This window comes from Pistacia vera, unplaced genomic scaffold (genome assembly GCF_008641045.1).
Source record: "Pistacia vera cultivar Batoury unplaced genomic scaffold, PisVer_v2 Contig309, whole genome shotgun sequence".
Lineage (NCBI taxonomy): Eukaryota > Viridiplantae > Streptophyta > Magnoliopsida > Sapindales > Anacardiaceae > Pistacia > Pistacia vera.
This window is the reverse complement of record NW_022196123.1, coordinates 97,425-109,957: the sequence shown is the minus strand read 5'-3', so window position 1 is coordinate 109,957 and position 12,533 is coordinate 97,425.

The window sequence follows — 12,533 nt, the reverse complement described above, 5'->3', positions numbered from 1 at the left end:
ATATGAGAACTGAATGATTTTAAAGTGGTTTGGCCGAAGAACAAGGAAGACCTACGTTCACTAATATATTATTTGAGTGTAATTATCGTTTGGGTCACAAAGAGTGGATTTTTTCCTATTGGAGAGGAGAAGTTTTTCTCTTACTCCTCTTTCAGAGCTGGAGCCGGAACTGGGAAAAAAATGATCTTTCCTTCTTTGGCCCTTGTCTCTATTTATATGGAGAACAGGTACGTTGGTTGGGTTGTCAGATGTTGCACAACGGCTAGAGACTCACATGCCCCTACGTTGTGGAGAATGACGTTGTTCCCTCTAATAGTAGGTGCCTTTACAAGTTTCCTTTCAACTTAGTTGCGCGAAAGGCACATGGAGTTCGCTTGGTCAGGTGTCGTCAATCGAGGTAGGTAGCTATACGCGGTAAGGTGATCTGGCCGAGTGAAAAGATATTTTTGCACGGTGGGCCCCCTTTCTTGCCTTGCCAAATGTCATGCTCGCATATGTTTGCTGATTGTTTGTGCTCTTCTTGGTTCATCTTTGCCCTTGTGTTTGGTATCTACTTCAAGCAGAAGCATATTTCGGGTTTTCTTAACTAATCCCGAGCTGAAGATTTTTATCGCACAACAATTTCTTTCTACAATCTTTTTTTAGTTTTTTCATGTAATATTTTCTCTTCCACTCTTTTCTTTCTTTGGTATAGTGTCGTTGGTATTAAAGTTTTGTGCAATCTTCGATCGTCTCTACCTCATCAAAAAATAAATAATATTCTTAGCACAAAAATATATCATTACATAATTTATATACGTAACATAACTCATGATGCTATGAATCGTGTTAGTGAATCATATTAAATATGCGAACTCAATTTTTTTTTTTTATAAAAAAAATGTTGTAACTTGAAGAAAGAAAAATTTCTATAAAAAATTCAACTCAATAAATTAGTTTTGAATGATGTAACCTTAAAAGAGTAAATTCATTTCCGTTGTATATAAAATTTGTTACTTAATTGAGGTCATTATGCCATTTTATTGAGTTAATTTCTCTATATAAAAAGCATAAATATATTGCCTTAATAAAAGTGGGTTACAACAAATAATCAATTAATTATTATCCGTGTTTTCCTTTGATAACTGAAAATTCGTTGTACTTTGACAAAACCAGAAACTTGTTAACAGAAAGGAAAAACGAAACCATAAGTCAATTTCAATAAACAATTTACAACAACCAAAAAAAAAAAAGAGACTCACACCTAAATCTAGGCATACGATCTACTTCTCTATCAATAATTATTTGATTAATCTCCCTCTTTTTGCATGCGTTTTGAAGACGATGAGTTTTGGAATGTAAAACAACATTAATCTTTGTAGATGCAAAAAATCTACTATCATGAAAATAGGGTTTGATCTCGTGAGGTTGAGGCCACTAATAATCCGCTAGACCTGCACACACGAAAGGGCAAGCGTGAAGCTTCCGGAAAACACCGGGGTGGTGTTTGTCGTAGGCACTCTGACGCTCAAGTCAGCAAAGCTGAAAGAGATTATTTGATAAGAATTAAGGAGATGAAGAATTACCAGGAGTCTTGTCGGAAGCTAGGACTACGGTGAGGCGTCGGGTCCTTGGGAGCAAGAACTTTAGGAGCAAATAGATGGTTTTGAGTAGTGTAGATTGACTATAGGAGATCCCCCTTTTTAATGAGAAGACAAGCCTCTGCTTTTATAGTCAACCTAAGGAGTTAGAATCCTAGTAGGACATTGAGTCCTCTTTTTTGGGAGATAATCCCTATCAAGAAAGAAATATAATTTCTTGACCTTATCAGATTAAGTTTAGTAGTTTAAATAAGATTTGGAATCAGGACACTAAGTCCTATTTTGGGAGATAATCCCTATCATGAAAGAGATATAATTTCTTGACCTTATCAGTTTAAGTTTAATAGTTTAAATAAGATTTGGAATCTTAGTAAGACACTAAGTCCTATTTTGGGAGATAATCCCTATCATGAAAGAGATATAATTTCTTGACCTTATCAGATTAAGTTTAATAGTTTAAATAAGATTTGGAATCTTAGTAAGACACTAAGTCCTATTTTGGGAGATAATCCCTATCATGAAAGAGATATGATTTCTTGACCTTATCAGATTAAGTTTAATAGTTTGAGTAAGATTTGAAATCTTAGTATAGGAGGAAATAGAATAGGATTCTGATTTCCTATTTATAGACTATTGCAGGCTAATGGGCTGAAACCCAGTTTAGCTTAACTTATAGGATAGCCCAACTCATAGAGTGGGTAGGTCGCAAGGTGATTTTAAGCGTAGGCCCAATCGGGATTAGGTTAAGGTCTTGGGCCGTGATATGTTTATTTCGTTATTGGGTCTCGTCAAGCCCAAGATGATTTTTGGCCCTAATAGTTAGCCCCCCACTCTCTAAGTTAAAGAGTATTTAGCTTAGAGAGTAGATTTAATCGAATGAGTGTAAACTGAGCGAATTAGTGATAGCAGCTCATTAGGTCAGATGGATCGTTGTGTAGATTGGGTCGATGACTTGTTGATTTGAGGTGTAAGAACCCTTCAACCGGTCTGGCCGACTGAATGTGTAGCTTTATGGACCGGGCAGGGCCGATCGAAGATGTAAATTCGTGGATCGAGCAAGGTCAATCCGAAGGTGTAAATCCGTGGATTGGCAGGGCCGATCCGATGGTGTAAATCTGTGGATCAAAGAAGGTCGATCTGAAGGTGTAAATCTGTGGATCGGGCAGGGCTGATCCGAAGGTTTAGATTCGTGGATTGAGTAGGGTCAATCCGAAGGTATAAATCCATGGATCGAGCAGGGTCGATCCGAAGGTGTAAATCCGTGGATCGAGCAGGATCGATCCGAAGGTGTAAATCTGTGGATCAAGCAAGGCCGATCCGAAGGTGTACATCCATGGATTGAGTAGGGTCGATCCGAAGGTGTAAATCCGTGGATCAAGTAGGGTCGATCCAAAGTTATAAATCCATGGATCGAGCAGGGTTGATCCGAAGGTGTAAATCCGTGGATCGGGCAGGGCCGATCCGAAGGTGTAAATCCATGGATCGGGCAGGGCCGATCCGAAGGTGTAGATCCGTGGATTGAGTAGGGTCAATCCAAAGGTATAAATCCGTGGATTGAGCAAGGTTGATCCGAAGATGTAAATCCGTAGATTAAGTAGGGTCAATCCGAAGGTGTAAATCCATGGATCAAGCAGGGTCGATCCGAAGGTGTAAATCCGTGGATCGGGTAGGGCCGATCCGAAGGTGTAGATCCGTGGATTGAGTAAGGTCAATCCGAAGGTGCAAATCCATGGATCGAGCAGGGTCGATCCGAAGGTGTAAATTCGTGGATCGGACAGAGCCAATTCAAAGATGTAGATCCGTGGATCGGGCAAGGTCGATCCAAAGGTGTAAATCCGTGGATAAGGCAGGGCCGATCCGAAGGTGTAAATCCGTGAATCAAGCAAGGCCGATCCGATGGTGTAAATCTGTGAATCAGGCAGGGCCAATCCGATGGGGTATGCCAAGTGGAGCTTGTAGTCGAGTCGGCGTGATTGACTTGTAGTTGAACCTTTGAGGGCTATGTGGCTCAGTCAGCGTGACCGACTTTGTAGTTGAAAACATTCGATTGAAGTTAGAGCAGTGACATGCATGGCATGCATGTTTTAAGCAAATAGTCGAATTGAGAGTTAATATGCATGATGTGCATGTGTTATGGACTAAATAAAGAGTGAGCTAAATGGAAAAATGGGCTGCATGTATTTAAGTAATGGGTCGAATAGAGAAAGATTTAACCAAATAGAGTGGTAGTTAAAAGGAGACAATGGCATATACCTTTCCCCTTCAGGTGCTGCCACCCATGCTTGCTGGACCGAATGGAGAGAGAAGTGTTACTTTCTATGTCGGAGCTGAACCAATTGAAGTTGAGTGGGCACATGATTCACTTTTGGGTTGATCCGAATGAGCACGTTGATATTGTATATGCAAACCCAAATATCATTGAGTGGATTACTCATATTGTTTAGTGGTGCTAAGTTGTAGTGGGGAGTGCAAAGTTTGAAAATAGAGGGGAGCATGAGGGCTTTTGTGATAGGTGTGCTGGAGACTGTGATGTGAAGGTGGTTTGAGTTGATATGTATTAGTTGGGAAGGGGCGATGGTTCGAGTTTTGAGTTTTGGAATACGGTGGGGTTAGGAGATTAGGCGAGAGTGGGGTGACGTCACTTAAGCAGGTTTTGTTTGGGGAGTTTCTCTTCATGTTTAGTAGATGACTTTAGGTGTTTTGAGAGGATTGCTGCTGTGTTTTTAGGATTTTACTATGTGACTGGAGAAGCTGTTAGGGCGATTTTAGGAGAACAGATTGACGAGTTTTGGGTTTCAAAGTGGTGGCAAATCTCCATGAAGATGAATTGGGATTGGATCAAGGCTGGTCAAGTTTGAGTTACCTTCTAATGGAGCGGAGGTCCTGGAGATGCTGGCGTTTTGCGGCATCTTCTTGAATGAACAAATTGACTGGTTTTGTGGCGGGTAATGCATTGCAAAGCTCTGATGATGCTGGAGGACCACCTAGTGGTTTGATGATTGGAGTGAAAAGAAGCGTGCAGAGAGGTTAGAGACAGAAGCTATTGCCTTATCTGAATAGAGGATTAAAGAAGAGAGATTGTTGAAGCAAAGTCAATGAATCAATTGGTTTAGGAACACCACTTTAAACTCTGACACATTATTATTCTATTATTAATTTAGAACAATAATATAAAGCTATTATTAATTTAGAACAATAATATGAGCTTCAAGGTCTTATACTACCTGCTGAATGGATATAATATAAAATAAATTATGATATGCCGAATAGATATAATATGACATGTGAATAGATAAAACAAATGAAGAAAAAAAAAGAAAAAAAAATTCTTATCATGATGAGATTTTCTAATTAACATTGTCAGTCAAAAGGAGTTTCGTATCGCCTCCCATGTTGTAAGTCGTCGTTGGCAGATGATTGTCAGGGCCCCATGGTGGGTGCCAAACTGTAGATGCAAAAAATCTACCATCATGAAAATAGGGTCTGATCCCGTGAGGTTCAGGCCACTGACAATCCGCTAGACCTACACACACGAAAGGACAAGCGTGAAGCTTCCGAAAAACACTGAGGTGGTGTTTGCCGTAGGCACTCCGACGCTCAAGTCAGCAAGGTTGAAGAAGATTGTTTGATAAGAATTAAGGAGATGAAGAATTACTAGGAGTCTTGTCAGAAGCTAGGACTACGGCGGAGGCGTCAGGTCCTTGGGAACAAGAACTTTAGGAGCAAATAGATGGTTTTGAGTAGTGTAGATTGACTATGGGAAATCCCCCCTTTTTAATGAGAGGGCAAGCCTCTATTTTTATAGTGAACTCAAGGGGTTAGAATCTGAGTAGGACATTGAGTCCTCTTTTTTGGGAGATAATCCCTATCAAGAAAGAAATATAATTTCTTGACCTTATCAGATTAAGTTTAATAGTTTAAATAAGATTTGGAATCAGTAGGACACTAAGTCCTATTTTGGGAGATAATCCCTATCATGAAAGAGATATGATTTCTTGACCTTATCAGTTTAAGTTTAATAGTTTAAATAAGATCTGGAATCTTAGTAGGACACTAAGTCCTATTTTGGGAGATAATCCCTATCATGAAAGAGATATGATTTCTTGACCTTATCAGATCAAGTTTAATAGTTTGAGTAAGATTTGAAATCTTAGTAGAAGAGGAATAGAATGGGATTCTAATTTCCTATTTATAGACTGTTGCAGGCTAATGGGCTGAAACCCAGTTTAGCTTAACTTATATGATAGCCCAACTCATAGAGTGGGAGGTCGCAAGGTGATTTTAAGCGCAGGCCCAATTGAGATTGGGTTGAGGCCTTAAGCCGTGACATGTTTATTTTGTTATTGGGTCTCATCAAGCCCAAGACGATTTTTGGCCCTAACAATCTCTTACTGTTGCCATTATGTACACTCTTTTTCGCAGGTTTGTCTCATCATATTGGTATAGAAGCATTGTTAATAATGTTCAACTTAAGGGTGAATATTAGTATAGAAGTATAGATTAGTCTACTATACGGTTTTGGTTAAGGGAGAATATTAGTATGAGTGGGGTGTCTTTTGTAATAAATAGAAACTACTCATGGGGTGCTTTTTGTAAAGATTCAAAACTACATCAAAACACAACGTTTTGATATAATGGCTGCATATAAATTTGCCGCCAATTTTGTAACTAATTCATTCGTTCAATTTAGCTGAGAATTTTCGTTTGATTCCTCTGTTCTTTTTTGTTTTTTTGAATCTTGAAATCCATCATGGTATCAAAGCCCTAGACCAATGTCTTCGGTGATCTTTTGTTCAATTTCTTTTCTACAAGTTTCTTCTGTTCTTCTACAAGTTCAGTTTCTTCAACAATGGAAGGTGATTCAAGTTTTACCAATTCCAGTGTTCCTCCTACACTACCGACGATCTCAGAAATTATACTTTCTGGAAGTCACAGATCTTACCAGTTCTAATCTCACACGAACTCGATGGCTTCGTGACTAAACAGATGATTTAGACAAAACCATAAAAAGATCAAACCCTAACTATTTCACATGGTAAAAGGTTGATCAATTCCTGGTAGGCTGGCTTCTTTCTTCAATTTCTGAATCCATGTTTCGCCATGTACCAAAATGCAGTACCTCTTATGAAATTTGGAACCTATTAGAATTACATTTCCAATCTGTATCAAAGGCTAGAACTCTACATTTGAGGAATATGTTGCAAACTACTAAGAAAGATTCATCTAGTATAAGTGAGTATGTTTTAAGAATGAAAGAACTAGGAGATGAATTGATTTTTAGTGGAGTGAATTTAAGTGATGAGGAACTGTTATTGTATATACTTGATGGTTGGGACCTGAGTATGACATTGTAGTGGCGAATCTAGTTGCAAATAGTGGCAAAATGAATTTACAAGAAGCACAATTTTTGCTTCATAAACATGAAATCAGACTGGAACAATAGAACAACTTATTTACAACCTTTCATGATCAATTAGCTTCAGCTTTAATAGCTACTAAGCACAGTTCCAATGAATCCTCTATGGCTCAACCAAACACCTCTTTAATTATTCCACAGACTAATGCTTTAATTGCATCCAACACAAATCTTGTTACTGAACCTTCCAAAGATTTCAATTCACAAGCATTAAGCTCACAAACATTACCTTAGTATCCCCAGAATCTTTCCTTTCCTCAGCATCAGGTTATTAACACTCAACAAGTTCTTGCTTTTTCTCAGTTTTATGGTAATCAAATGAGTTTTAGGCCAAGATTTCTTCCTCAATTTTAGTCACAGTTTACTGTAAATGGTGACCCTTCTGCTATGTATCTGTATAACCCTCAAGGAATGAGAGGTCGTAGCAGAGGTAGAGGATATTTTCGACCTAGACTAATTTGCCAAGTTTATGGCAATGGAGGGCATTCTGCCCTCCAATGCTATCATAGGTTTGATCATGAATTTCAAGGCTTTGTTAATGCTGGGAGTCCTCATCAATATGACCACAAGGATCAATTCCTAATCAAGCTAATGATGGATCTCAAGCTTTGTTTACAAGAGTGATGCCTGGACAAGTTGTTCAAAATCATGTACATACTTTTGCTAACATGCTAGCCAATCCTAGATATACTGGTTATGGAGGATCGAATCCATATCAGCAATTACTGACAAGTCAATCCGAACAACCTTGTTCTTACAATCATGGAGTTAGATCATGTTCTTCTTTAGCTCAGCCACCTTAAGGAATGACCTACGTAATGTCAGAATGGAACTCTCAAAATGTTCCAGTTGCTACACCTCAAGTCCTCACTGATCAAACTTGGTATGTAGACTCTGGGGCCACTAATCATATGATTGTTGATGCAACCAATTTGTTGCACAAAGACAACTATCAAGGAAGGTCTGTTGTTCAGGTTGGGAATGGTAAGAATGTACTTGTCACTGATATAGGTGAGTATTTAATCTCCTCTCCTACATGTCCTAGGTTGCTGCATCTTAAGAAAATGTTATGTGTACCAGATATTGCAAAGAATCTATTGAGTATGTCTCAAATAATCGGGGATAATAATGTTATTGTGGAATTTCATTGTGATTTTTGTCTTATAAAGGATAAGTTTGCCAAGGATGTGCTACTCCAAAGATCTCTTAAGGATGGTCTATATTAGTTACAAGTGTCTTTACCTTATGTTAGTACTGCTCTCATCTCACGATCTGATCAACAAGGTGGCTTGTTCTTTGCTGTTTCTATTGCCTCTCTTGATACTACAATAACTGCTAGTAACCATAATAATACTACCAGATCTGCTGCTGTTGATTTGAGGACCAATATTGTTTCTTCTATTAAGTGTAATAGCAATAATCCTACAGTGTCAATTGGTTCAGCCTATTGTAGTGAAGCTGATGCAAAAATTAGGCTTACTAGTTTGTGGCATGCTAAGGTCATCCACATCAGAAGAATCTCAAAATTGTAATGAATAAAATACATGTAGCTGGATCATTTAGAAATAAAATGGCTATTTGTGAAGCCTGCCAATTTGGCAAAATGCAGCAAGCATCATTCCCTTTCATCGTCTCATGCTAAGAGTCCTTTTGAGTTGGTATATTCTGATTTATAGGGTTCTGCACCCATTTGTTCATCTGAAGGATTTAAGTACTACATGTTTTTTGTTGATGAATTTAGTAGGTATATGTGGATTTATCCATTAAAACTGAAATCTAAAGCATTTTCGTTTTTTAAGCACTTTCATACTATGGTTGAGAAACAATTTAATGTCAAATTGAAAGGTTTGCAAACTGATTGGGGTGGAGAATTCAGGTCTTTTACTAGTTACTTGCAAGACCATGGGATTGTTTTTAGACATCCTTGCCCTTACCTTCATCAACAAAATGGAAGAGTGGAGCACAAACATAGAACTATTACTGAGTTTGGTTTAACCCTCATTGCTCATGCTGCCATGCCATTTCGTTTTTGGTGGCAAGTCGTTTGTGCAGCAGTCTATATTGTTAACAGACTGCCCTTTTCCTCAATAGAAGATCTTTCTCCATTTCAGAAACTATTTCAACAAGAACCTGACTACAATGAGTTTAAGGTCTTTGGTTGTTGTTGTTATCCATTCATTCGACCCTATCAAAGACATAAGTTCTCTTACCATATTGAAGCATGTGTGTTTCCTGGTTATAGTTCTTCACACAAAAGTTATAAGTGCCCATCTTCTTCTAGCAAACTCTACATTGTTAAGCAAGCCAAGTTCAATGAGTTTGTGTTCCCTTTTAAGAATGGATTTCAGTGTCACATGTTTAGAGATGTTCATCTTGCAGGCCTACGATCAGATCTTTAGTTAGAGAATTTTTCTTCTACTTGGGATTTAACTCATTGTCTACATAATGGTTTATCAGCTGACAGTACACCAGCTAGTTTAGATGTGGCTTATGTCTTAAATTCCTCTGCTACTAGTATTCCTAGATCACTTGATACAAGGTCTGGAAAGGAACCTACATAATCTCTTTCTGTAAGGAATTTTTGTGACCTACAAATTATATGCATCGAAATACACATAATTCAGACTCCCAACCTTGCATTCATATTGGTACTTCTGTTCACACTAATTCTTATTGCACTACTGTCATACCAAACTCATATTTAAAGTCCAGCTCTTTAGCATCTCGTGGCATTCAGTTGGATGTTGTTTTACCTCTTACACAACCTTCAATTCCAGTCTGGTCAAATCCTGTCTCCACTACTATTATATCAGGCTCAGGATTATAATCTACATCTGCTATTGCCTCTTTAGGTTTTTCTTCCCAAAATAACACATCACCAAGTATTAAGCTAGATGTTGTCTTGCCTATTACTAAACCGAAGCCAATGCCCTCTGTCACTAATTGTCATCCTATGATAACTTTCTCTAAGAGTCAGCATCAGTATCATACTATAGAATCTAGCGTACTAATTAGGAGCAAACTACTGCAGAATCGGGTGTACTGAATTAGGAGCAGAATACAGCTTATGTTTTCCTTGTCAAATTTTGTCTGAACCAAAGACTCCTTCAGAAGCTTTGAAAATACCTGAGTGGAAAGCAGCTATGGATGATGAATTTGAAGCTCTCTTGCAAAACAAAACCTGGGAACTAGTTGCCTATTCACCAAACATGAACATAGTTGGCTATAAATGGGTTTTTAAAACCAAACTTAAAGTTGATGGGAGACTACAAAAATAAAAGAAAGGCTAGTTGCTAAGGGGTTTCAGCAAACTCCAAGCCTTGATTATCTTGATACATTCTTCCCCATTGTTAAGGCTGCCACCATTAGGATAATGCTCTCTTTGGTTGTTCATTATCAGTGGGAAATATAGCAAATTGACATTAATAACGCATTCCTAATGGTAAGCTTACCGAAATAGTTTTCTTGACGCAACTTGAGGGGTTTCATGATTCAGCCTTTCCTAAACATGTTTGCAAGCTCAACAAGGCTTTGTATGGCCTAAAGCAAGCTCCTAAAGCTTGGTTTGAGAAATAAAAAACAACCTTAGTTACTTGGATATTCACCAACTCTGTCTCAGTCACTAGTCTTTTCTTTTTCAAACAAGGTAGTCAAGTTATCTACTTACTAGTTTATGTGGATGATATACTCATCACAGGAAGTGATCCCACTCTTATACTCAAATCATTGAAGATTTAAACAAAGCTTTTACTCTTAAGCATCTCGGGTCTTTGCAATACTTCCTAGGCTTTGAAGTCCAACGTAATACCTCAGCCTCATTACTCACTCAAACAAAATATGCTCAAGACTTACTAACTTGAGCTGGTATGAGTGGATGTAAACCTTGTAACACACCAATGGCTATAGGTGTTAAATTGGGCAAAGAAGGCAATGCATTCTTTGAAGAACCATCTCTCTACAGAAGTGTGGTCGGAGGCTTACAATATCTCGCACTCTGTAGACCTGACTTGGCTTTCTCTGTCAATTGGTTGAGCTAATTTCTTCAAGCTCCTACAACTGCACATTGGATAGCCTACAAAAGAGTGCTTCGGTACATTAAAGGCACACTGTAGCATGGACTTTTATTCAAGAAAAATACAGACCTCATACTTGAAGGCTATTTAGATGCCGATTGGGCAAGTAATGTTAGTGACAAACGTTCTACCAGTGGATGTAGTGTAGAACCCCTCCCTAGCCGGGTATTTCCTAAGTATCCCTTGGCCATTGAGAACCTAGAAAACGCACGCCTAGGAAAGAAGTTTATTTTAAAATCCTATTTAAAGAATAAACTTGTAGTTTAAAAATATATCTATTTTTAATTTAAAACATTTTAATATCTAAACTATATTAAGTTCATTGTACAAGTAAAAAATATAGTTTCCTTTCTTGGAGTATATTATGAAATCCATAGTAGTACTTACGAGAACATACATACTTTTACAAAATTTACTAGCAATTTGATTTCTTTTATTAATATAACATATTTACTCCATTATAGAACATGGACATAATTACTACATTATGAGATATGAACATAATTATTACAGTAAATATTAGCAAAACCATTCAATAGTCATCATTAAAGCATCCCCTCATGCTCATAGCGTCCCTTGGAATCCTCTCCCAGCTTCATGCCTTAATCCGTACCTGCAAAACATTTTAAAACATTTCGTGGGGTGAGCGCTAATCGCTCAGTAAGGAATATGGCCATTTATAAACTATTAAGGTTCATTATACAAGTAAATTACTTAGGACTTTACCTACCTACAAAACATGACCTTCATTCTTTGACATAACAAGTTCATAAAACATATCATACATTTTGGACCTTTTCTCATAAACATAAGTCAAAACATAACCATACATAATATAACATAGACATAAATGACTTATGAAATATTCATGTACATGGCATGCTTATTTGTTTTGTCTATATCTTGACAATTTCATTAGTCTTTGTTATCCGATCGGATTCATTTGAACAATTACCTTGTTCTTGGTCGTCACCTCAAAGGACTCATGGTTTCCATAAGATTCCATTCCTCTGATCTTGGTTTACCTTAAGAGACTCATGGAATTCATTCATTAACATTTCAATTTTTTTTCATAAACAACTAAATAGCTATATGCATTACCATTATGAATGCAAACATATGGACTAACATCTCCCGCTCATCACTATATTCTCCTGCTAAACTTCTTAACTTAATTCATTCAATTTCTCATACAATACAAAGAATTTCAGTAGTAGATTATTCAGGGGTTTACTAGTAATAAAAAATGGGATTTCCATTAGAAGGTGATGCCATACAGTTCGTTACTTTCAAGCAATTTTTCCATTATCTTCTAATTCGAATTTATTTTTGGCTAAACATAAACGTTTTGGTCTGTCTCAATTTTTTTAACACTTCAAAAATCACCAATCAGACTTCTAAATCTTCAGTTTGACTGATTCAGTGAGCATGTACAGTAAAGTCTTAATACGCCAAATTCGAATT